Source organism: Rhinolophus sinicus, linkage group LG01 (genome assembly GCF_036562045.2).
Source record: "Rhinolophus sinicus isolate RSC01 linkage group LG01, ASM3656204v1, whole genome shotgun sequence".
NCBI classification, from domain to species: domain Eukaryota; kingdom Metazoa; phylum Chordata; class Mammalia; order Chiroptera; family Rhinolophidae; genus Rhinolophus; species Rhinolophus sinicus.
The window spans coordinates 140,787,670-140,813,522 of NC_133751.1; positions in this window are offsets into that span (position 1 = coordinate 140,787,670).

Below are 25,853 nucleotides of genomic sequence, written 5' to 3' on the forward strand. Positions count from 1 at the left end.
CACACACACACTTCATGCTAGTGTTCTATAAGGCTGGAATCTCACCTTTGCATCTTTCTATGATTGAAGAATATAAGAAGTTATTTGAGCTGTTGACATATGAAAATGTCTTGATTCTAATTACAGTCACCAATCTGAACCGAGGAAATAAATGTCTTAAACTCTGCTGGTTTCTTATTGTCATTTAAATGGAAACATTTTAATTTTATAGCAACTTCTGCTGGATTTTTATATAGGCACGTGTTAAATAATTTTTCACGTGTCACACAAAGAATTGAATGTGCACAACTGAAAGGAACAAAGGCAATAGTATTACGATATTTAAAATAAATTGAACATTCTTTCCACGTTTTTCTGGATGACTTACCTCCATAAATTACACCTTTTGCACTATGCCATTTGTTTCCCCCAACTGTTTCTATATGGTACAATAATTACATGCTCTGTTGAATTCAAAAGGGTTATTGAAAGGTTAGGTGAACACAGCAAATATAAAGAAAAGCTGCAGTTTGGTCTCTGTTGGTACATACATAAAGATACGTGAACGGGAATTTCATGGAAAGGAAGGAAGACACCATGATTCTGTTCAGGTTACATTTTACACAAAGCTCTATGTTAGAAGACATTGCATCTAAGCCACCTTAAAAACAATCTAATTTTCTCTTGTCTGTTTTATCTTACATAAGCAATAGAGAATCACAAAATGCTATTAGGAAAATGTGCTTGAATACCATTCTAGTAGCATATAAGAACAGATGGACAATTTATACCATAAAAAATTAAAAATAAATAGGAGTGGATGGTCTCTCATGAATCTGCAAGCAATTTGACTCTGAGTATATCCTTTATAATACTTTCAGTTTTGTCCTAGTATAGTAGATGTTTAAAGCAGAGAAGGCTGATAAAGCTTACCTCGTGCAAAAGCCAACAAAACCTCAACATCCAATATATGCAGATTTAGCTTCTAAATCGCTGTCTGCTCTCCCTAAGTAAGGGAAGGAAAGAACAAGACTGTGTGCTTCCTTGCACTTTGCACATACTGTGCTTTGGGAACCCTTGCTGTTCAAAGTCACCCTTGGTGTTCAAGGTCGTCCTTGGTGTTCTTTTTCCTATATCGAAACATGGCATGTGGAAGGAAGGGTAGATGAGAAATTACAAAAAAACACATTATAATTTGCCCTGCCCTTAGCTCCCCTATGAAAAACCCAGTACACTCCAAATGCATTTATGCTGAATTTCTAAATAGATCGCTGATAAAGAACTAAAGTTATCTCATTGCCAAACAAACAAACAAAAAAAGCTTCTGCATTGAAATGTGACAGCTCCTTGCTCAAGCAGCTTATTGCCAGAAGGATACATACCATTTCCAACACAAAATTGGTTTTGGGAACTCACCCAATAGCCCAGACACAAACTTCCTTCCCGGGCTCTCTGCAACAGGCCGAGGCCAGTGGGATTCACCCCTGGTCCATTCAACAGAGACTTGAATCGCCTTCCTATGTAAGAACCCAAACTAACTAAACCAGATTATGCTTCAAATGCCAAAAACTGGCATTGCTTTAACGGGGCAAATCTGTTTCTTCAGTGATTTTATTCCACAAAATTGCTCATGACTACAGACAACATTCCTTAATTAAGCCCCAGTAGAACTGAATTTAAGCTATCACCTGAGAAAATATATTCCACCATTACTCAAGAATGCAGTTTGCCATGAGTGGGCATGAATCGTTTAGCTCTATTAAATAAATGTTTCCCAAAAGTTCTGTGCTGTTTTTTGCCTTCATGAAAGCCCAACACATGTGTCCTTGGTAGTTGGCATTTAAATATGAATAGGGAAATTCACGATTTGATGGTGTTTTCAAAGATGGACGCTAAAATTTATTTTTGTTTTTTAAAATTGCACTGCCAGATGCGAATTTCACAATCATTAAGCCTACTCTTCTCATTTTACTGATGAGAAGAAAGGAGACCCAAAGAGGCCAGCTGATTCGTTGAAATCACGCAGCCCTCTAGGGTAGAACCAGGACCAAAATTCAGCTTTCTTGCTTCCTTATGTCTCTGCTCAAAGGAACAGAGAAAGTACATGGAAAAAAAAAAAAAAATAGAAAGTCTACAGAATGCAGATTCTTCCATGGCAGATGGCATGTCCTTGCAGGTGACTTCCAGGGGCCTGTTCAAAGCTACCAGAGACCAGTGACTTTTCCATCTGAAGGGAAGGAGGCAACTTAAAAATGAAAGAAATATGAGAGATCCCTGCTCAAGCCCCAGGCCCCATAAAACTGTTAAGGTCCTTTGTTTGCTTGTTTGTTTTATAGGCATATAGTACTTAAAGACCATCTGAAACATTAACTCCAAATGTCTAAGTCAGATAAATCAGGAGGCCTGGTTTATTTCGCAAAAATGAAATCTTTGCTGTACTAAGTTGTTCGCTATAGTTTTCTCTGAAATAATGACCTCCCTTATGATTAATAAATATTCTATTCAGGTGCAATTTTCAGGGTTGTTTCTATTGCATTAAGCAAGGCATGCCTGTGTAATGTTGACTCCACTGAATTTTAACTTCCTTTCTTGCTATAATTAGGAGCAAAGTGCGAGATACCCATAGAGAGGGGCGAGCTGGCACCAGCTCACAGCAGCTCACAAGAAGCTGCTGTGTCCATCTCTGCCCAACTCTGCATTTAGGGATAGCTGATCCAAGGGGACATGAGGAAGGCACAGAGATAAGCTTGTTTAGGTTCTATCAGTTGCTCAGAACCAAAAAATAAAGGATCACACAGAAAAAGGCCCAGTGGGATTCCATGTACCTTGGAGTCTAGGCCTGAGCAGCTTAACTCCTCGCAAAGAAAAAGAAAGGAAAGGACACCCTGCTTTGGAATGAAGTTTAGGGAAGCCATCCCAATGCCTCCAGTTCTGTGCCAGGCGGAGACCACAGCCCAGGCAATGTGTCAGTACCAACAGATCAGTGACGGTGAAATAGAGCCGCCAAGGGTGCACTGGCAGGGGATTCTTGGGCTCAGGGTCCCCCAGTCCACCCATAAAAGGGGGGTGAGTAAGGTAGTCTCCTAACTAGCAGCTGGAAGCAAGAACGCCTGTGGAAATACATGGGAGAGAACCAATGGTAGAATCAACTAAGACAAAAATGACACATGTGTGTCCCTGGGCTGGTATCATCAGGAGACACATCTGTTAAGTGAACATAAAGGAGCAGAAAACACTAAATGAAAGGTGCTGCTTTGGCCGATTCATCCCAGACCTGTCCTCTAACAACCAAATTCCATTCAGCCTGAATTATTTCATCCAAAGCCTAATGACAGAGCAAAGACCTGAATGAAAACACAGGCACGTCCGCCACCCACCTAGTGATCACTAGTCACTGAGACTATTTTTGTATGGGACTAATTGGGCTCACAGCATGCTAATGACAATATTAAATGAGCTCCATTATTTTATTCTAGCCATGAGTGGAAAGCGTTTGTAATTAGCAGAGACCTGATAAATTCCATACTACAACCTCAATTGGTGCTTATGTGCAGAATAACACATTTAGGGTCCGTGTGGCATCATTATATTCCTCACGGGCTCCTTTAGGACCTTTATCCACCCGACCCATAGGTAAGGGTGATATGAACCTATTGGACCCGACAATGGCCCATGTGTTATCCCTTGGTAAACATAACTTGTCATGCATTAATTAAAGACACAGCGTGTGAATGATCATCCAAGTCTATGTCCCAATCGTGCTGTTACTGTGGCTCTCCAAAATTCAGAGGACATACACAATAAGAATAGATTACAATCATGACTGTCATTCCAACTGACTTTCCAACTGGACCAGTGAATTATAATAGACACGTATGTGTGTGTAATAAATTTGGATAGTCAATTTTATTCGTGTAACCAAATATTTCTTTTCTTACAACCCAATTCCTAAGGTATGAATAAAAGCTTTAAGTGAGAATAGGATTTGTTTATCTTTTCATTATTCATAGCTTTGGCTCCATTTATATCATTGAGGTTAATGAAAATATTTAAGACAGGAAAGAAACATTTTTAAATTTTATGAGGCTTATTGGTCCAGTGTTCTTAAAAAATTATTATCTAATACATTTTAGGTTGAGTTAATGGTGAAATATTTTGGCATCAAGAACAAAAGGAATTTTGCCTAAGGCTTTTCTCATTTGTAAAATGAACTGAAAAATAAAGCCCAACATTCTTCTTATTCCATTATCCCATTATGGGCTCAATCGGCCAATAAAAAGTATCCAGCTGGGTACATAGATTGGGGTCCAATCTTAATTTATTCAGTTAGAATCCTTCCAATTAGTCACCTCAGCTCAATAATTTCCAACTCTTATTTCATTTTGTCCCAGATAGGCCCCAAAATAAATGACTCTTTTGGAAGAAAGTGGCTATTCTATCAGTCAATCAAAAAATTTCCACTAGCAGATAACAGGCCAGCAGATTGGATATGGAAATGTACTCAATTCCAAGAGAATTTGTGGTGTCCTGCAGTCATTTTGTTTTACATCTGTGCCCCATCTAGGCAGGACCAGTCACCCAGTCACTGAACAAAATACCCCTTGTCACACCATCTGCAAACACACTACAGTTCATTTGGGTAGATTTCCTTAAAGAACATATTTGCTTTATTACTATTTAAATAATACATGTATACTGTAGACAACTAAGAAAGCATACACAAGCAAAAAGAAAAAGAAAATAAATACCCATATTTTCCTCATAATTCTAAGAGAAAATCTGTGAATATTTTGCTCTCTAATTTTTTAAACCTCTCTCTCTCTCTCTCTCTCTCTCCGTGTGTGTGTGTGTGTGTGTGTGTGTGTGTGTGTGTGTGTGTGTGTACAAAGATGTGTTTAAAATATTCTAGAGAGCTGAGTGTTGGAATATTTTGCCCACATTCCTTGCCTTAGCTGCATGAATCTATTTATCTCCATCACACTGAGACCTCTGGTCTCTATCCCAGAAAGATTTTTGAGCTCAGAATCCTAAGTTTTGAGCTTATGGTCTTTGTTGCTTCTCATGCCCCATAGCTATTACTGAATTTCTTGCCAGGATTCTGACCACTTTACTTTTCACCTCTCTCCAGGCCTCTAGTCAAAATTTTGTTTCTACCTGTGAGAACTGTTGGGTTTGCCCTTCCCCCTAGTGGGCCCTTTTGGTACCAGCCTCAGCCTCAGTTTCACCCTGCTCTCTGGTTTCAACCTCCAGCCCCACCAGGGCTTCCTGGCTACATGTTCTTTCACTCCACCTGGATGTCTTTGTCTCTTGCTAGATCTCATCACATTGTTGGTTAAAAATGTGTTAGTTAAAAGTAACAAAAGTTTTCTTTGTTGGACCTTCCCCAGTGGATCTACCTAATCTGGTGTCAGCCCTGATGGTCTATCACATCCCTCCACTTAAAGCAACCCGCTTCTGACTCTTGATATGTGTAGACAGTCCATTAAAGACTGTTTATGCAGCAACTGAAGTCTGAGGAGATTTCTTACCCCTTTCTTTCTGAGACCAGAATGAAATCATTTGTGTAGAGCAGTATTTTAAAGCAGTTACCTTCACGTTCAATTATGCTAAACTTTATACAGTTGTAAAACAAGCATAATTTCCATTCTTGGAAAGCAAAGCACAGATGCACATAGCTTATCATGTTCATCCCAGACAGGAAAGACTGCTGCATATTTTACAAGTTCAGGGAGTTGTGATAATATCCTTCAATGTCAATGATGTTATAACAATTCACTGGACTTAGAAATAAACTCATAATTTTCAACAACATTCTCTACCTTGTTCTAATCCTATATGCTTATCTTGAGTCCATGCCCCAACTGTGCTCACAGTTCTAATACTAATAATTGCCATTATAGAAGTTTGCACTTTTGGTTAGGAAAATAAATCAGTATATAACCTAACCTAACCATGACTATCTGGAAGGTCTTATTGCTTTATCTTAGTGGAATACTTTAAACTCACAATATATAGTTGTGAAAATTCTAGGAAGTCCAAAATTTGTGTCTCTCGGGAGTTCTGATTTCTTCTCTGATACTTAACTCATCCACTCTGCTACCTTATTCAGAATGCCCAAAGTAGTAATTGGGCACGAGAAAACAAAGCAGGAAACTTCTAACTAAAAGGCAAAAAGCAAGGTCCAGGCAGGCAAACCCAACACCAACTCCCATCCCCTCTTCCTGCTTAAGAAATTGCTCCAGCAATTCTCTACCTGTCATACTTTTCCATGAACTTGCAACTTGAGACATAGAATGATTTCAGCTTCCTTTCTCCTGCAACAACTTTCCACTTTCAAAGCAAACATGCAACACACACACACACACACACACACACACACACACACAGACTCAGATGACAAACTGTTCAATGCACACCCAGCGAGGTGTAAGATAAAACCAGTCGGGGAGAGGGTATGAATGTTGCCCTCAGCTCATATCCTTCCTTTCCAGAGGACAACGCATAAATCAAGTTGGGGAAACACATTGAAGTAAAAGTGAAAACCATATTTGAGACAACTTCCTCCCCACTTCCTATGGAAGGGGAGAGTGGGTGCCTGTGATAATCTCCCCAGACGTGTGAGGGTGATTTGGGATAGAGAAGATTGCCAACCACCTCTCTGGTGAGCAGCAGACCCAGTGGATGCCTGGCGGGCATGGGAAAAGGGTCTGCAGGGGAAGGAGGAGGAACAGGGTTAGGTGGGGCTAGGGGAGCATCACCTCTGCTTTTTTAGGCAGCAAGTCTGATGGGGAGGGGATTGCTAGGTTTCTTGTGAATTTAAAGCAGACACTTGAAAGTATCTGGGGGATGATTCAGCTTGCTAGTCCCAAAAGAGGCCAGCCAGAAGAATGGAGAGGACCACACCAGCAACAATTTGAAAGGAGGGGAAGAAAAGCAATGCTGCCACCATGGGATCCCCTGCAATACACTGTAAAGGGCACCAGATGGACACTAAACACCATCTGATGTGACACATGATAGAGTCAACGTTGGGTGATGTCCATGTCCAGAGACTCAACCATGGACATCAACAGCTGGACTGCAGCAGCACCGTGTGAGAAATGAGATTAAGGGCGTGGACCAGCCTTTATGTTGCCACACCATCTACCATCCACATAAACAAAGTCCCTCTCTTCTTTTCACTGCCAGATGCAGGGGCCCAATGAAACAGAAGCAGACCTGTGAATAGGGGAAAGAGAAGACTGGGATGGGGAGCTGTGAACAGCTACCTCAGGAAATAGTGATATGTAATTTGGACTGAATATTTACATGAAAAAAATTATTTAAAAGGTAGTTGACAAGAATACATAAATGTGACCAGGTTGTTTTCCAATGCCAGGTAAGACTAGTGGCTTGAAAAGAAATCAAATTCTATTAAAGAAATAGAGCTTTGTTTTTTACCGATCTAATTTGTAATCATTTATCTGACACTAGTGCCATGTAAACATAGGAGTCAGAAGGTAGAAAGCTGACACACTATGAAAATGACTGAGAAATTACATAATGAATAGGATAAGATCACAATGACCATATCAGGCAGAGGGAATTAGCCTGATTTAAGAGTGACATTCCAGGTCCAAGGTGAGGCCATGAGCAGGTTCTTTTCCACTTAGGGATGTACAGTCGACTCTCGAACAATGCAGGGGTTAGAGGTGCCAGCCACCTGAGCTGTCAAAAATCTGTGTATAACTTGTCAGCTTTCCACATCTGCAGATTCCCAACCAAGAATCAAAAATACATACACATTTACACAGAAACACAGACTTACTGCACATGATAAAAAGACAGGCAGGATTTAATGCCTCCTCCCAACTTCTCAAATCCAATGGGAAAGGGAGTACCTCTAGCCAAGGAAGGGAGATAAATCTTCCTCAGACTCCAGACAGGACATAATGATGGTTGAGAAGTCAAGTTGGGAGTCGGTGCAGCTTCAGAGTCACAGGTCCTCAGGAAACTGGGCACTTTATCATCAGTCTGACCAAAGGGAAGTCTGTCTGTCCATCAGCCAGACCCAGCAGATGCAATGCAGCAGCTTTGGTCAAGTATACATGCTACCATCTAATGCTACTCAGAGGGAGAACTTCAGGCCTCTCTTGCAATGAGGCAGCTGAGATGAATCTGACTTATCAGGAGCGGCCCGGCAAATGGGGGGCAGCCTAGACACACTGAGGGAAGCCAGCTTCCCTAAGCACATTGGTGATGGTCAGGCAGACAGAAGCTGAAGTTTCTTAAGGGATTGGGGGTGGGGAAGTTGGGGGCAGGCTTTTAAAATGCATGATTTGAAGTCAATCATACCGTCTTGCTTCAAAAATCAAAGTGACTTTTTAAAGTAATTTGCACCAGCCAATTTTATATTTAAGGTCTATGGGCTTCTAGTACAACGTAGGGGATGATCTGGAAACCAAAGAAGGGAAATCTCAATTCTTGGTAACAATTGCTTAGAAGGGCCTCAGGCCCACGGAGGATTATCTAAGAGATCCCTAACCAAAACTGCTTGAACTGTCTGCCTAATTTCTTAATACTGCTGTACTGCATATTACAAAACTCTATCATAGTACCAAAGTATTGCTGAGGTAATGGGGTTATTTGTGCCAATAGATGTTGATATGCAGAAATGAAACATTTTTAAATTTCTTCTAATTTGTTTATAAAAATATTTCTGCCACTAACACACTCCAATTTATTTATCAAAATGCAAATGATAACAGTCAAGCAGGTGGTCTGAACAAAGGCAAACAAGCTATATAGATACTGGCAAGCCAAACAAATATCTGCATAGATACTATTAGTATTTGTGTTATTTGTATGCCTCCCCAGTTACAATTGCAAAACGGGTTGAAAAATAATGAATTATTGAATCCTGTTTTAAAATGACTTAAAATCTTAATCTCTACTGTAACTTGCCAAAATTCCTGAGAAGATATTTAACTACACTCCCACTTGGCCTCATTTAATTTTGTAAAAATGTGTTTACCATCACAATTATAACTTTGAAAACTGCCTTATAAATATTTTATCAACAAGAAGTTTTAGCACTCTCCCACCCACTGACTAAGGAGAAGACAAAACTGTCTTCTTCAAGTTGGATAGAAGAAGAATGTTCCATATATATCCACAAGTGTTGATAAATGCAGGGAATTCATCTTGAGTCATTCTGAATGGAAGCTTCTAAATTTCAATTGTGAGAGGCCTGTGAAGGACGTTAGTTATTGAGCTTTTAGGACTGAAATTTGAAATTCGGACTGCTATTTTGTAATGTCAGTCTTTGTAATCTAGAGATGATTCAGCCAATGTATGTGAAAAAGCTACTGTGAGATTGGATAAAAAGATGTTTGTTAGAAATTAGATGTATTTCCCGCCTATACTTAATAGCTTTAAAAAATCATGATACCATCTCACTTCCTGACATACATATAAAAGCATCAATAATTATCTTTTTTTTAATCTCAGTTTGCATTTTAGGATTTAAAACTATTTGAATCCCCTTATGGTGTTAAGTTAGAGGAAAACGAGAAAGGGGCATTATGATTTTCTTTAAAAGATTATACCTGTCTCTGCCCTCCACTGAATTATTTGAGCCAGATTTCACATACTGAGTAAATGGTATGTTTAGATTTATGGCTGTAAATTGTTTTCTACCTTTAGAATCTGAAAAAGGGGGGAGACAATGGTTCAGGAGAAAAACACTAAAATAAAATAAAAAATTATGCCTGTTGAAATGTTTTTAAAATAATTTCCAGAAATCACTGGGGAAATAATGCCTCTAAATGTTTAAGCCAAATTAAATTGTTTATGAATGATCAGAAATCATGGTTGCTATGGTTTTAGGTGGACAGAATATGGTGTACAGACTAAATACTGCCTTGAAACAAAAATGACTCTGTGTTAAGTATAAGGCAAAAAACAAAAACAAAAAAACTAATTATAGTGTTTTCAAGTATTTGAGTTCTTTCAAAAATAACAATAATAATGATTAATAATAATTTTTCAAGTGTCAGCTGATCGTACCTGTTAGTGCAGCAGCCATCACTTAGCCCTGCACTAAAAACCAAACTCTCCACAGAGATCTAGCAGAGAACTAAATGCCCTTATGATCATGACAAAGAAAGTCACAGCTAGCCTCTGGTCTTACAGGTATTCTTAATGCTCAGTAAGCCCTTGATTTGCTTAGAAGTTGTTTAAAGAATCTGAAACTTACGGGTGAATTTAAGTTTTGATTCTTTTTTTTTTTTTTTTTTCATGAAAGGAGATCTCTCTTTCTCTTCCTTTATTTCCTCCATCCCGTTCCAATATGGAGTTTTTATGGACTTGAAGAAATCAGTCAGTTGGTCAGTCAATATGTATAAACACTGTATCAGACACTATTCAGACATTGAGGTTACAAAGATAAACAAGACATAGTGTCTTCCCATAAAGAAGAGATTGGTTTGTCAGCCCTATGCTTAGACCAACAAACAGTTATTTCTAATATAGTGTAGCAAAACAGTAGGAGAAATAGGGGCAGTATATTATGCACAGAAGGGAGGCACAACCTTTAGCCTGGAAAATCAGGCAGAGCCAGGAATCTTCCTGTGGTTTACCCTTGAGTTATGTGTTAGTCAGTAGTGGAAATTAGCCAAGTGCAAAGGGAGCAAGAGAGAATTCCTGTTAGAGAAAGAGCAGAGGTCTACACTTAATGTGTTTAAGAAATTATAACACAATATGTCACCATGTGACGCAATATGTCAGGTGAGGGGGGTTAGAAAATTAATTTTCAGAGAGATGGGGAAAATGTAGATCCTAGATCCTTAAGTGTAAGCCAGGTTTAGGAGTGGACTTTATTCTGGAGGTAATATGAAACCACTGAAGGGTTTTAAGTGGGAGAGTCACGTGGTCTGATTTGTTTTTTTAGGTAGATGACTTTGGCAGACAAATTTATAAGGAACAAAACTGAAAACAAGAAGACCACTTGGGAGTCTATCTGTGATGGTTAATTTTATGTGTCAACTTTGCTGGGCTGCAATGTACCCAAATAGTTGGTCATACATTATTCTGTGATGCTGTTTTGGGTGAGATTAACATTTAAATCAGTGGACTTGAGTAAAGCAGATTACTCTCCATAATGTGGGCTTCATGCAATCAATTGAAAGCCTTGATTGAATAAAAAGACCAATCTTCCCTCAAGTAGGAGAGAATTCTCCAGCCAACTGCCTTCGAACTTCATTTGCAGCAATGGTTCTTCCTGCCTGATGGACCTAAAACTGAAATATTGATTCTTCCCAAGTCTCCCACACCATCAACCCACCTTGCAGATTTTGGGCTTAGCAGCCTCCATAATAACATAAACCTTACTTATAATAAATCTGTCCATCCATCTATCTCTTATTGGAAATGGATAAATAAGTAGATAGATAGATGGTAGATAGATAGATAGATGATAGATGATAGATAGATGGTAGATAAACAGACACATAGATACATAGACAGATAATAATAGACCTATATATTACATAACCTATATATAGTATTGATTCTGCTTCTCTGTAGAACCCTGACTAATGCACTATTGTTGTGGCCCAAGACATGGATAGAAAGGACTCAAACTGGACTTAGTGATAATAAAGGTGGAAGTGAGTATGAGTTAACAAGAAAAATAAGCAATACTAGTGATTAAAATGTGGGGAGGTGAGATTAGGATAAGAGGCAAGAACCATCAGTTAGCTCAAGTACCTAGGTGAATGGCTGCACCACCAGCTGAGGTAGAGACCCGGGAGGTGAGGGCCCAGGCAACAGTGGTACAAGTAGCTAGAATGAGACATGTTAAGTGTGAGGTACCCTGAGCATCACAGTTGTATATATGAACATATGAATCCAGAGCTCAAAGGACATTGCGGCTAGAAATGCAGATTTAGAAGGTGTTTTCTATCACTTAGAAATACATACATGAGTCTAAATAAGGTCACCCAGGAAAAGGATGAAGGAAGAGAACAACAGTAAGCCAGAAGCAGAACTTTGGGAAACAACTATATTTAATGGGTGGGCAAAGAAAGTGGAACAGAAATGTCAAGAACTATGAAGAGTCCGATTTTATCCAACTTGCAAGCTAACACGTAAACCTGCCACAGTTTCATGGGTGCTAGTAGAAGACACAAGACTCCTGGGTCAGAAATAAAAGACTACTACTGGCAATAACAGCAGGGGCCAGAATATCAGCATTTTCTTGCATTGCTCCCCTCAAGGACCAATTCCCACGGGGGTGGGGGGCTGCTACATCTCTTCCTTCTCCCCTAAGTAAAGGGTCAAAGAAAGGAAAGAACCTAGTAGACTTGTGAGAACAAGTCATTAGAGACAGCGACACTAGACAAACTGAACAAAGGGAATAAGTCCACTGCAGGGTAACCGGAGTCCCTTCCGGCCCCAGACCAGAGTCACGACATCTTCCAGGCGAAGTAGACTCGCCACACCCATCAGTTATCCACGCAGACCACCACTGAGCCTACATCACTGAGAGCAAACCAAAATCAAACTACTCTGGGAAGACACCCTAAATTTAGTTATAGCAACACCAAGAAACAGTGTGAAATCCAACCCAGGGAAATTAAAACCCTTATTTCCATCATTCACTAACTCACAGTATTCCCATACCACAAGCTCAACAATACAGTCTCCGCATAGAGAAGCAAACAAAGGATCAAATCTCTGTGTTGAGGGAAGCTAGTCATGAGGAATTCTGCGTTCAGTGGTGCAAATCATCGCTGTGTTGAGAACTCACATACCCTTTCTTAGGCAAGTAGTTCTCTGGAAAAGTGATTACAAACTTGTTGGGGAATTTCAAGCATGTTTTAACCCCACAAGTACCCTTAATTACTTGACCAAATGTGTTTTATAGTTCACTAAGGAAGTTATAATCTCTGGACACAGATTTATGAATTTGGGGCACCTCAAAGACTTTACCTCGTTGCAAAATATAGCACCTCTACGGAGATCTAAACAGCAATTTTTAAAAAATAAAAACAGATGACTAGGAGAAAGGATCTAATTGTGGGTCATAAAAATGTATGCTTCACATATTACATATATATGTACTTGTATTTTTAATTATATGAATTATGTATGTCTTATATCATAGTTATTAACACCACAAAATCACTCAGATACCATTTGCCTCAGTTTTTTATACAAACATGTGGTATAAAAAGAGAGTACCCATAGTTTCGTATCTCCTGTGAAAGAATTTAACCACAGAAATCAATTTTAATAGTAATTTCTATCATCCAACACTTCAATTATGAGATTTTTAAATTCACACAGGTCTTTGATGATCATTTTATGCCCATGCTTCATTACGGGTTTATTTGTCTCACGAAACCCTGATCAGGACCCACCTGCCCTGACATCACACCCCCTTCAGCACTCCCACCCTAATAGAGCTTGTCACTCTCTCCACGGATGCTCGTAAGTCTGTCTATTGTTCTTACAATACTGCGTGGTAATTTATGTGCTCAAGCCTTTGTGTCCCCAACAGTCTTCCTAACAGGCTGGTACTCTGTCTTATATATCTTTGAAGGGGATGAGAAAGGGAGGGCAGAATCATCTTCAAACCTAATAAGGCAAGGAAAGAAATTCCAAGGAAAAAGGGCATTGCCACCCACCAGAAAGGAAGCTTTTAATGTGATTTTTCCTCCAACAGTCATCATTGCTCCTTTTTGCCCTACCTCCTTCTAAATCTGTATTTGTTGTTGTTGTTGTTGTTCATTTGTTTGGGATTGAAGATTTCCTAAATGCCAACCAAACAAGCAATAGATACTATAACTACATCCAAGAAAAACAGATATCCAAGCGAAATAGATTAGAAGCTCAGGAATAGAGCCAGCCACTCTGAAAAGTCTGCTGGACGTTCTGGACCACAGAATTAGTAGCCACTCCGGACCACCCAGCATCAGGTATGGAGGCATCCTCTGTGTGTCTCAATGCAATTTCAGAGGCTTTGAAAGAAGACTGCAAAATCCAAGAACCCACAGAACTACAGGTAGGAGGTGTTAAATAAATTGAATTGGCTAAACTTTCTGGTTTCTGATAGTCTGGAGGCGGGGACAGAAAAACCTTAGACATTATTAAGGTCTTTGCTGATCAATCAATATAGAAAAAAGCATTTATCAAATTCTTACTCTCCTTTCTTACTAATCATTTAATTTTTATGAATACATATCAATTCTTACTAATCATTCTATTGGCTGCACCTTAGAATCTGAAAAAAGAAAAAAACAAGTAAAAGTCAAGGGACTTGCTAATAAGTAACTGAGTTAAAATATGAAACAAGACTCCATATATGAACAAAATAACAGTACCAGGCAGTACAGTGTTTCCCCGAAAAGAAGACCAGCTCTTATATTAAGTTTTGCTCCAAAAGACGCATTACGGCTTATGTTCAGAGAATGTCCTCCTGAAAAATTATGGTAGGGCTTATTTTCTGATTACGTCTTATTTGCGGGGTAATCAAAGCTAAAATTGAATAGAGTGAATGTACTATATGGTATGACCACGTGTCCTGGTTTATCCAGGATTGTTCTGGTTTATGGTTTTTGTCCCTGTTTGTATGATAAATTATATGTTCCAGAAAAAGGATTTCCCCCCTATGGAGCAATGGCATGCATTGTTAATTCTTTACAAGGACAGAAGGAAACATAAGCCATCATTTCTTTTTGCCTTTGGAAATGACACCTAGTAATTAGACATTATAGGAATTTTCCTGTTTTTTGTTTGGTTGCTTCGTCTTGTATTTTGGCTATGGCTCTGCTGTTAGAATCTGGTGACTGATGACTAGTTACTTTGGTTTTGTAAATATAGTCCAATCTTTTGAAGTAATCAGGTGGCACTCTTAGCCAATACTTGTTCACATTTTTCACACTTAGAAAAATACCAAAAAGTATCTCAAAGCAAAAGGTGAGATAAAGAACAGGGAAATTTTACCTCTTGGTTTATTCTTTCCTTTAGTGCTTTAAATGTTTTCCATGTGAATGTACTGTCTTTATGGTAAAAGTAATAATGTTTGTTTTTTCTTTTTATTATGTGACTGTATTATCTTTATAAGAAAAACATTTAAAGAGCAAAGACAGAATGAGGGATATAACCCATACAAATGCTGACTTGCTGTTAACATCTCTTTCACATAAGAAAGCCAAAGTCTATATAAGAATGTCTGGAAAGACTAACACATTTGAAATGGATTTTTAAAGGTAATGACAAACCTGTAGTCACAGGACATAGCAACATGTGCTGCTACAGTGGAAATGTTTTTATAGGCTGTTTGTTGTTGGTTTACATTCACTTTAAAACTCTAAGGAAACCGGGGGGAGGGATTAAAGGTTCATAATAAATTTTGCAAGGCTGGACAGTGAAGAAAAACTCCAGAGTGTTATGAGGTGTTAAATAAATTGAATTGGCTAAACTTTCTACCCCATTGTCATGACGGCCTTTACACTACCCACAATGTGGAGACAATTAGGTGTTACCCTGGCTTGGAAAGATAAATGTCCAACTTCCAGGCAAGAGTGTTGATTTAGCATGCATTGTGTGGGTGACAAAATTCTTGTGCTAATCAATTCTAGCTTTAAAGTTTGCACAAATGATTACAAGTAAGAATAAAGAAGCAAGACAGAAAATGAGGGCAAAACTAATTCAAAATGCAAATGTTTTCATTTTCTTTCTCATTATTGATGTTTTTCTGCAGGGATAGTCATAAAAGGATCCCAGAGGCAGAATAGAACTAGTATAGCTATTTTCGAATACTAATAAGAAGCCAGTCTTCTGTGCCTTTTAGGGGTGGGCGCAAAATGGATGCATAATTTTAGTGCAAAATCATTTACCTATTTTGCTATATAAGTTGGTTTATCCCCAGGAGACTTCTCCCTGTCCATTATATAGTCTCCTTATCACCTTATAATGTTATGCATTAGGGAGAGTTCTACAATGATAACTAAAACAGCAGTCATCTCTCTTGCCTGGGATCATTCCAGTTTCATCCAAGTCAGTTTGTTAAACACAAAACACCATTGACATGCTCTTGGGATGTATCCTAACACCTTTTAAAATCTGCAAATCTATAAACAGTGCTATAGAATAAAGTTCCTCTCCTACCGAAAAAAGAGAATAGAACATTTTAAGCAACTCAAAACTTCTATTTTTGTGGGCGTGAGAGGACCCAGGACTTGTTTGCACCTCCTTTTCAATTACCAATGCATTTTTAGTCAAATTTTTTTTTCCAAAAAGAATTAAGTTTTTAAAATGATTATTTGGTATTAACTTGTTTATTTAACAGTAGAAATCAATAAATAAATCAAATATAAATAAATACAAAACTGGTTATTGGAGAAGACCAATAAATAGACAAACTTTGGTAAGCTTAATTAGAGAAAAAGAAAACACAGATAACATTAGGATAAGATCAAGAAAGAGAATATAAGCTATATATATAAAGAATATTATTTTTACTTGTAAGGTAATATGGTACAACTTTATACCAGTAAATTTGAAAATCTAGACATAATAGGTGATTACCTAGGAAAATATAAATTAACAAAATTTACACAAAAGAAATCTTATTAAAGCTAGATGGATCACTAAACATAGAAGAAAATTTTTTAAGTAGTAAAAATATGTCCTACAGTAAATGTACTAGCCCAAAGTACATTTTTAAAGAAAAGTATTACCAAATCCTCAAGGAACGACAAATTTCTCTGTCATATGAACCAAGTAACATTTTCCCCAAGAATACAAGAATGGTCAACATTAGAAAATCTACTGATGCAGATTACCACATTAAGAGATTAAAGGAGAAAAAGAAATGAACGTTTTTCTTTAAAGGTATTTGATAAATTTAACGTTAATTCTCAATTTTAAAAAATTTTATTAAGCAACAAATAGAAGGTAATTACTTAAATTTGATAAATGACTTCTACCAGCAACCTATAGAAAACCTCATACTCAATGACGAAACTTAAGAAGCAGTCACATTACAGTTAAGAATTAGACATGTACTTCTATCACTAATATTCTTCTACACTGTTTCTGATTAACCTTTCCAAGGTTAAAGAGTTGTCATGAGTCTTTGTTTTGAGTGCTTAGCGATTTATATGAGTGAAGGTGTATATGAGGACCACAGATGGAGAAGTTAGTTGGAAAAGGCAAACAAGTATATTTTTTAAAGAAGTATTCAAAATTTAGTATCTAAACCTTTTGAGGATTGTTTTCTTTTTATAAGCCTGCGGAAGAAGCTCTATCTACTCTACATATAATTCTCTGCCATAAATTCACTTAAAAACTAAAGAAAATGCATCTTCTTACATATGCTGCTTGACAGGAATAAGAGTCTAATGATAATCAGTACAGTAAGAACCATCTTAATGCCTCAAGTCTGATAGCAGCTCAGGTTAACTGCAACATAAACTCATCCCAACAGACCTAACTCAGAGAAATGGCGTGACAGGAAGTCCACGGATCCTAAGTTCCACAGGCGCCGTGACTTCCACGGAGTGGTTTTCATTGCTACCAGAGAGTGCTGACTGTATTTATTTTAATAAAAGTCTGTGACTTGTGTACAAGTAAGAGAGCAGCTTTTCAGAACACCAATTTTATCTTCTTTAGGATCTAGACTAAAGGCTACGGATTAGAAGAAAGGCAACTAGAATACTCTGGGTCTTTGTGACAGAGCGCCTCTGAAATAAGTGTTACAAAAAGAAATACACAGCCAAATTTATATAGTAACACTGGATTCTAACTCAAAGTATAAAGTAAATATCCATGAGTCAATACTAATATAAATTAATTATTGAATGTAAATGAGAGGAGATACTCCACCCTCAAATCTACCATGCAGAAGAGCTCCAAATAATTTACGGAGATACTCCACCCTCAGCGATATGGAGCAGAATACCCATCCCTCAAGTTGAGCTGCACATCGTGATTTCCTTGGACTGAGCACAGTAAGAAAAGGGGGGACAGGGGTCGGTAGAATAACTTCACAGGGAGAAACCTAATAAACACTACTTCAGCCAGGGGATCGAGGTCAACATTAACAATGGTAAGTGATATTGATATAGTGTATTCTTGACATATGATGAAAATGGCACTTTACTTCTGTCTTCCTCCCAAAAGCCTATAACCCCAGTCTAATCATAAGACAAGTGTCAGACAAATTCCAATTGAGAGGCATTCCACAAAATACCTGATCAGTATTCCTCAAAACTGTCAAGGTCATCAAAACTAAGGAAAGGTTATAAAGCCGTGAGAGCCAAAAGGAGCCTAAAAAGATGTGCCATCTAAATGTAATGTAGTATGCCAGATAGGATCCTAAAGGACACTGGGTGAAAACTAAGGAAATCTGAATAAAGTATGGACTTTAGTTAAAAATAATGCATCAATATTGGTTCATAAATTATGACAAACGTACCACACTAACGTAGGATGTTAATAATAGGGCAGACTGGGTGTGGAGAAATGGAAACTATTGACCTCACAATTTTTCTGTAAATCTGAAACTACTCTAAAATTAAAATTTTATTTAAAAACAACAAGAACAAGGAGGAAATACAGAGAAGTGATCTGTCTTCTTTTCAGTTCTCCAACAGATCCTAGCAAGTGAAATAATAAAGCAGAGCCTCGGCTCTCACAAATAATATTTATTAGAGACCTTGATTAATAAATTAGTAGGCTACAGAATTTTAAATTGGAAATAATTTTCCATTAGAGTTCTGAAGACATTTCTCCATTATCTTCCAGCTTCTAGCATTGCTGTTGCAGTATTAATGTCATTCTAATTTCTAAACCATTCTTTTTTTCTCTCTCTCTAAAAATGAGTACAGTGCTCTTATTGTGCCTGGTGTCCTGAGGTTTCATAATGGTGTGCCATTTTGCTGGAAACTTTATGGGTACTTCAACTGAAAAATTCATGCCCTTCCATTCTGGATAATTGTTCTGTTTTGTTTTGTTGATTTCTTCCCTCTCCATTTTCTCCGTTCTCTCTACTTAGAACTCTTATTATTTTGCATTTTGAATTTTCTGAACTGTTGCCCTAATTTTATCTTTTTTCTTTCATTTATCATCTGTGGTTTTTTTTCCACTTACTGAGAAATTTCCCCAACTTGAAATTCCCACCATTCTTTTGAGTTTTGTCTAGGCCTCTTTTTGTTTTATTTGATTTTGTTTTTATTGTTCCTTTATTTAAAAATAAGTATCTTATTCTTGCTTCCTGTATGATATCTTCAATTCGCTGACATTTTAATTAATAGTTTTTATACAGTTATCTTATCCCTGAATAGTCTGATGTTTCGTATTTATTTGTGTCTCTTTGTCTTTCAGGCAAGAGGCTCTCCTGTGATATTTGGTAATTGTACAATTTCCACACATTTTTAACAGTGTAACGTTAAAAGTTGATTAAAAGCTAGAATATTATTCCAACTTAAAAAAGGAAATCCTGTCACATGTTAGAACATGGATGAGCCTTGAAAATATTATGATAAGTGAAATATGCCAGTCACAAAGACAAATACTATATGATTTTCCTTATATGAGGTATCTATAGTAGTCAAACTCATAGAAACAAGAGATTTATGGTTGTCAGGGGCTGGGGGAGAGGAGTAAGTTGTTCAGTGGGTATGAAGTTTTAGTTTTGCAACATGAAAATGTTCTGGAAATCTACTGTACAACAATAGAAATATATTAATACTTAATGTTACTAAGGTATATGAGATCTGACAATTATGTTAGCGAACTCATCCTAGACGAAGTGCTACATTCCTCATTGCTAAATATCACTACAATCAACTTTGAAGTACTCCCCTTGGGAAACTATGCACTGATGCCAGTGCCTAGTCCACCCTTCAAAGCAATTTTGGAACTCTTTTTCTGGAATGGCCATCAGAGCTGTCATCGTATTACCCTTGATGTCCTGAATGTCATCAAAATGTCTTCCTTTCAATCTTTCCTTTATCTTTGGGTAAAGAAAGAAGTCATTGGAGGCCAGATCAGATGAGAAGGGAGGGTGTTCAATACAGTTATTTGTTTACTAGCTAAAAACTCCCTCACAGACAGTGCCGTGTGAGCTGGTGCACTGTCGTGATGCAAGAGCCATAAATCGTTGGCGAAAAGTTCAGGTCGTCTAACTTTTTCATGCAGCCTTTTCAGCACTTCCAAATAGTAAACTTGGTTAATTGTCCACTTGGTACAAATTCTTAATGAATAAACCCTCTGATGTCAAAAAAAAGATTAGCAACAGCATTGCAACAAGTTCACGAACTTAATTGTCAGTCCTCGTAGACTTTGGTTATGTCTTTGTGTAATTTTGAAGGGTTGCTAAAGGATTACTGGTTATATTAAACCTCTCCAAGCTACACCTTACCCCTCTACTGACCACAATCCCAAAGACCCCTGCTTTCAATTGCAGTTTCCTTAACCTAATTCTGTAACCCCCAGTAGGATCAGCCTGAAGAAGCCGCCACATGGATTCATTTCACTGTAATGATCTTTAGAAATAAACCACAAAGTACATCCTAGACCGAATTAAACAATCATCAGCCAATTGGATTACTCTTTATATATTTTTAATTATACAGAGAAGAAGATTTCAGAACTTTACAAAAGGGAATTCTGAGCTATGGGAGTAGCAGCATAGATTTGAATCCCCCCAAGTCCCCACATGAAAACAGACAAAACTACATAATAAAACCAAAAAGCTACAGCCAATATATATAACAAAATTAATGTTTTCAGTGATCATACTGGTAGTGGTTGTATTATTATTATTATTATTATTATTATTATTATTATTCTGAGATGATTCTTTGTGTGATAGAGAATGAAGCAAACCAGTAATGATAGGATATTGTAAATTTCTCATCCCTCCTGTACTTGACAACAATGATTCTGAATGTCAAAGAAGATACAGATTTAATTTATGAGAACATAAGTATTATAAAAACCTTGTATTCGTGAATTAGAATTAGAAATATCAGTATGAACTTATGGGGGTTTTATCTCCAGGGATTCTTGGGGGAAAAAATGGTTGATTCCAAATTAGGAGCAGGAAATGTCCCAGGTGAGTCTAGAATATTTGTCATACCAGAAAGTAAGGAAGCTATCAATGATGATTAGGATCCTGTGAAAAGAACCTGGAAGACAACTTGAAGAAACCCACACTAGCAAAAAGGAGAGTGCTAAATAAGTACTGAGTGACAAAATGCACCAAGTTTCCACACTTATATGGATGTATTTCTGGACTTACAATTTTGTTCCAAAGGTCTTTCTAGTGCTGCACCAACAGTACTTTGCTTGAATTACTATACTTAATAGTACATTTAAAGTAACTAACTCTTAATATCTAGTAGCAGAACTGCTATCCTTATTCTTCTTCAAAATTTTCTTAGCTCAGGATACCAAGTTTCATAAAATAAAATTTAAAAAAAGCAACCTCTTGATATTTTCATTTGAATTCCATTGTTTATAAATTAATTTAGGGAAGTTGCCATATGGTATTAACTTCATCCATGAACAAAGTGCTTCTCATTTATTTAGATCTTTCATATTTTTCAATAAAATTTTATAATTTTAGAAATAAGGTCTTACATATTTTTTGTTAAATTTATTCCTAGATTCCTTATAATTTTTGTTGCCATTATATATAGGATCTCTATTCTAATTATGTTTTCTTATTCCTTTTTGTCTCTGAATAAAATGCCATTAACTGTTTTATTAATTTATTATATCAAGAAACTTGTTATTGGTTCTAATTCTCTTGGACCATCTACACAGACAATCACATAACCTATGAATGCCAACCATTTTGTTTCTTGCTTTCCCATCCTACACTTGTTCTATTTCTTTCTTATGTCATGCAATAGCAGGAGTTTCAGCATAATGTTGATATAGCAGTCATTGTTATCTTTTTATATCAGCTAATGGCAAAACCTGTCAAGGATTTTTCCATGACTTTGTTTTTTATTTACATATGAATAAAATCTTGTGTGAAATGTATATAAAATCAGATTTAAGGATGAATTCAAGTTTAGAATGCTCTAAAATATAAGCAGCCTGTCTTTGTCTAAATGTCAAAACGAAACATCTAGCACTGATACCTGGAAGTGCTTAAATGAACTGTTTGACACCTAAGAATAAACTATTTGTAAATCATAATTCTGCTGACATGAACTGCAATTTATCACTTAGTATAAAAGTTTTCAAATAGAGAGATCCAAGATGGTGGAGTAGAAAAACACTGTGGATGCTTCCTTCCATGAACACATTAAAATCACAACTACATTATAAAAGAATCAACCTGGAGAACCACCTGAAGTCTGGCTGAACAGAAGTTTTACAACTGAGGATATAAAGAAGGAGCCACACCCAGACTGGTAGGAGAGGTGGAGATAGGTAACAGGCTAACTCCAAATCTCTCTGTGGCGGTTGAGAATCAGGAGGGATATCTCTCTCGGCCATGGAGTTTTCTCCCAGAGGAATAAGGGGCTCCAGCCTCACACCAGGCTCTTGAGCCTGGAGTCCTGGTGCTAGGAAAAGGAGCTCCCACAACACCTGGCTGTGAAAAACAGTGGGATTCTGACCCGCCTGGTGGGATGGAAAGCTTCAGGAAACACAGACATCCTCTTAAACAGCCCACGCACAAACTCTCCCACTCCCAGGCACTCACCCTGGGCTCCAGCAGTGACAATGACTCGAGGAATGTCGGAGGCATATGAGAGACAGGCTGAGGTGTGTGGTTTCATGTTAAGAACTGAAGGGCAGTTGCCATTTTCCCTGTGTGGGTTCTTCCTTCCCTGCAGCTGGCAGACAGGCACCATCTTTAACTGTAAGCCCGCCCCCACATGGCCCAATTTAAATCTGATTGGTCTGGTGAGCTCCACTGCTCCAACCTGATTCACTGGGAACACACCCCTCATAACTCCCCCAACACCAGAGACACTTTCTCGAGAGAAGCCAGCCCTGCGTACATTGCACTCTTTCTTGGTAAACTATCGAAGTGTGTGAGCCCCAGGCAGGCAGCAACTGGCCTCAGTGTGCTTTGAAACTTTTGCTCAATAGCTCCATAATTAGCATTGGCACCAAACCAGAGTCTACATTAACCTGGTAACCACAGTTCTTCCCACTCTAGTGACTCCCTGAGACCCTGCCTTACCAAACTCACATACCAAACAAGGCTTTATCAGTGATTAAACCTTAAGGGAGTCGACAGGTGGAAGCAGGGCTCAGGATGTCATGATTTTTGCAGAGCTATCTCAGGCCTGGTACTGGTAGAAGCCATCCTCAGTTCACAGCATGGCCTCTCTCACATGTCTCCAATTTTAACACAGGTGTCAAACAACTGTAGATTGCTTTGTAGCTCTTACCAGGTAGTCCTGGCTGGTCACAGGTAGTGGGTTACCTGGACCTGAACGAAGCCCCTCCCAAGAGACCCCAGAACGAACATACTTGGAGGTTGACTTCAGACCAGAGCAGAGCACTGTCCAATTAGCCCCACAAGTGCACACACAAAGGGTAGCACCAGAGCCTGTTGGGGCAAATCCCACTCAGTGGGGTAAACCTCCCCCACCATGGCACAGCAGCCTGTAGGCTTCGGATGTGGCCAAACCCCACAGCCAATCAACCTGAGGGCCAGTGCCACTCACTGATGTGCCAATAGCAATCAAGTCTCAACTATAACAGAAGAGAACACATAACCCACACAAGGGACACTCCTGGAGCACCCGGAGCAGGTGACCATGGAGACTGTGCCAGGGCCCCACAGGGCACCTACTACATAAGGCCACCCAGCCAAGACTGGGAGACATAGAAGATCTACCTAATACATAAAAACAAACAGAGAGGCAGCCAAAATGGGGAAACAAAGAAATACATCCCAAATGAAAGAACAAGAGAAAAAAGCAGACGGGATTAATAAGTACAAATTGGTTGTTAGAATATAGTCATGGGGATATAAAATACAGTGTAAGGAATATAATCAATAATATTGTAATAACTATGTATGGTGTCAGATGGGTACTAGTTTTATCAGGGGGATCACTTCATAAGTTACATATATCTAATCACTAGGTTGTACACCTGAAACTAATTTAATATTGTATGTCAAGTGTAACTGAAAATTTTAAACTATTTTTTAAATAAATTAATTTTTAAAAAAAAGAACAAAGTAACCCCAGTCAAAATGCTAGTAATTTAGTGCAATGTAGGGAATGATTATAAAATAGCCAAAATTGGGTGGCCAGATGGCTCACTTGGTTAGAGTATGAGCTCTGAACAACAAGGTTGCCGGTTCGATTCCCACATGGGCCAGTGAGATGCACCCTCCACAACTTAACAAGCTGCTACTGAGCTGCCAGAGGGGCAGCCAGGTGGCTCAGTTGGTTAGAGCGCAAGCTCTCAACAACAAGGTTGCCGGTTCAATTCCCACATAGGATGGTGGGCTGTGCCCCCTGCAACTAAAGATTGAAAACAGCGATTGGACTCGGAGCTGAGCTGCGCCCTCCACAGCTAGATTGAAGGACAACGACTTGGCGCTGATGGGCCCTGGAGAAACACACTGTTCCCCAATATTCCCCAATAAAATTAAAAATAATAATAATAAATGTACTGCCTGTGTGTGAGGTCAGAGGGATAGTGGATGGGGGCAGGGAGGTTGACACAGTGTGAGGGATATAAACGATAAACGTCTAACTATTATTTTGTTTTGTGCACCTAAAACTAATATAAATAAATAAATATAAAAAAATAAAATAAAATAGCCAAGATCATCTTCAAAGTTGAAGGACTTCACTACCAGATATCAAGATGTATTACAAAGATATAGAAATTAAAATTGGTTATCCATATAAGAATAGACAAATAGACAAATGGGGGGAAAATTAAGTCCAGAAATAGACCTAGATATTTACAGTCAGCTAATTTATGATAACAATGTCATTGCAATACTGTGGAGAAAAATTGATCATATCAATAAATGGTTCTAGATTAACTGAAGGTAGGAAATGTTGATCTCTATCTCACACCATGTATGTGAACATTCATTCCTAATGAATCACAGACCTAAACGTGAAAGTCAAAGCATTAATCCTCCCAGAAGATTGATTACACAGGAAAACATCTTCCTGATCTTAGATCAGGCAAAAAAATTTTTCAAAGAAACTCAAATATGTTAAGCATGAAGGGGAAAAAAAAGCTAAGTATAAGGAAAAGATCAATAAACTAGACTTCACTTAACTTTACAATTTTTCTTTATTAAGAAAGTGAAAAAAACAACCAGCAAATGTGGAGAATAATAATAATTATTATTATTATTATTATTATTATTACTATTGCTTTCTCTTTGTATGTCAGTCTCTATTTCTCATTTTCTACTTTATGCAAATTTCCAATAGAAGCAAAAACCTAATATTATATACATAAACATAGATATAAAAGTTGTGTGTAAACATCACAAATGTTTTAGAAGATGAAGAGAGAAACCAAAGAAGGCGGGGTCATCAGGGACTATCTCAACTAAAAGGCAAAATCTGAGCATGAACATTAAACAATGAGTAGGATTTTGATGGATTGAAGAGTAGGCATCCCCAGTGACAGAACAAACACAAACAAGGGCCCAGAACTTGAAGCCCAGCAAAGAGTGGCCTGACCATGAAGAGTTTAAATGCAAGAAAGGAGTGCGGACTGCAATTAGAAAGAAGGGGCGATTCCAAGTATAGCAGTCTTTAAAAGCCATTAAAATAAACATGGATTTGATGTGGGAAAAAGTAGAAAGCCATTGAAAATGTCCCGCTGGAGCCCCTTCAGTTGGGAGGTTCAATATGATCAGGTCT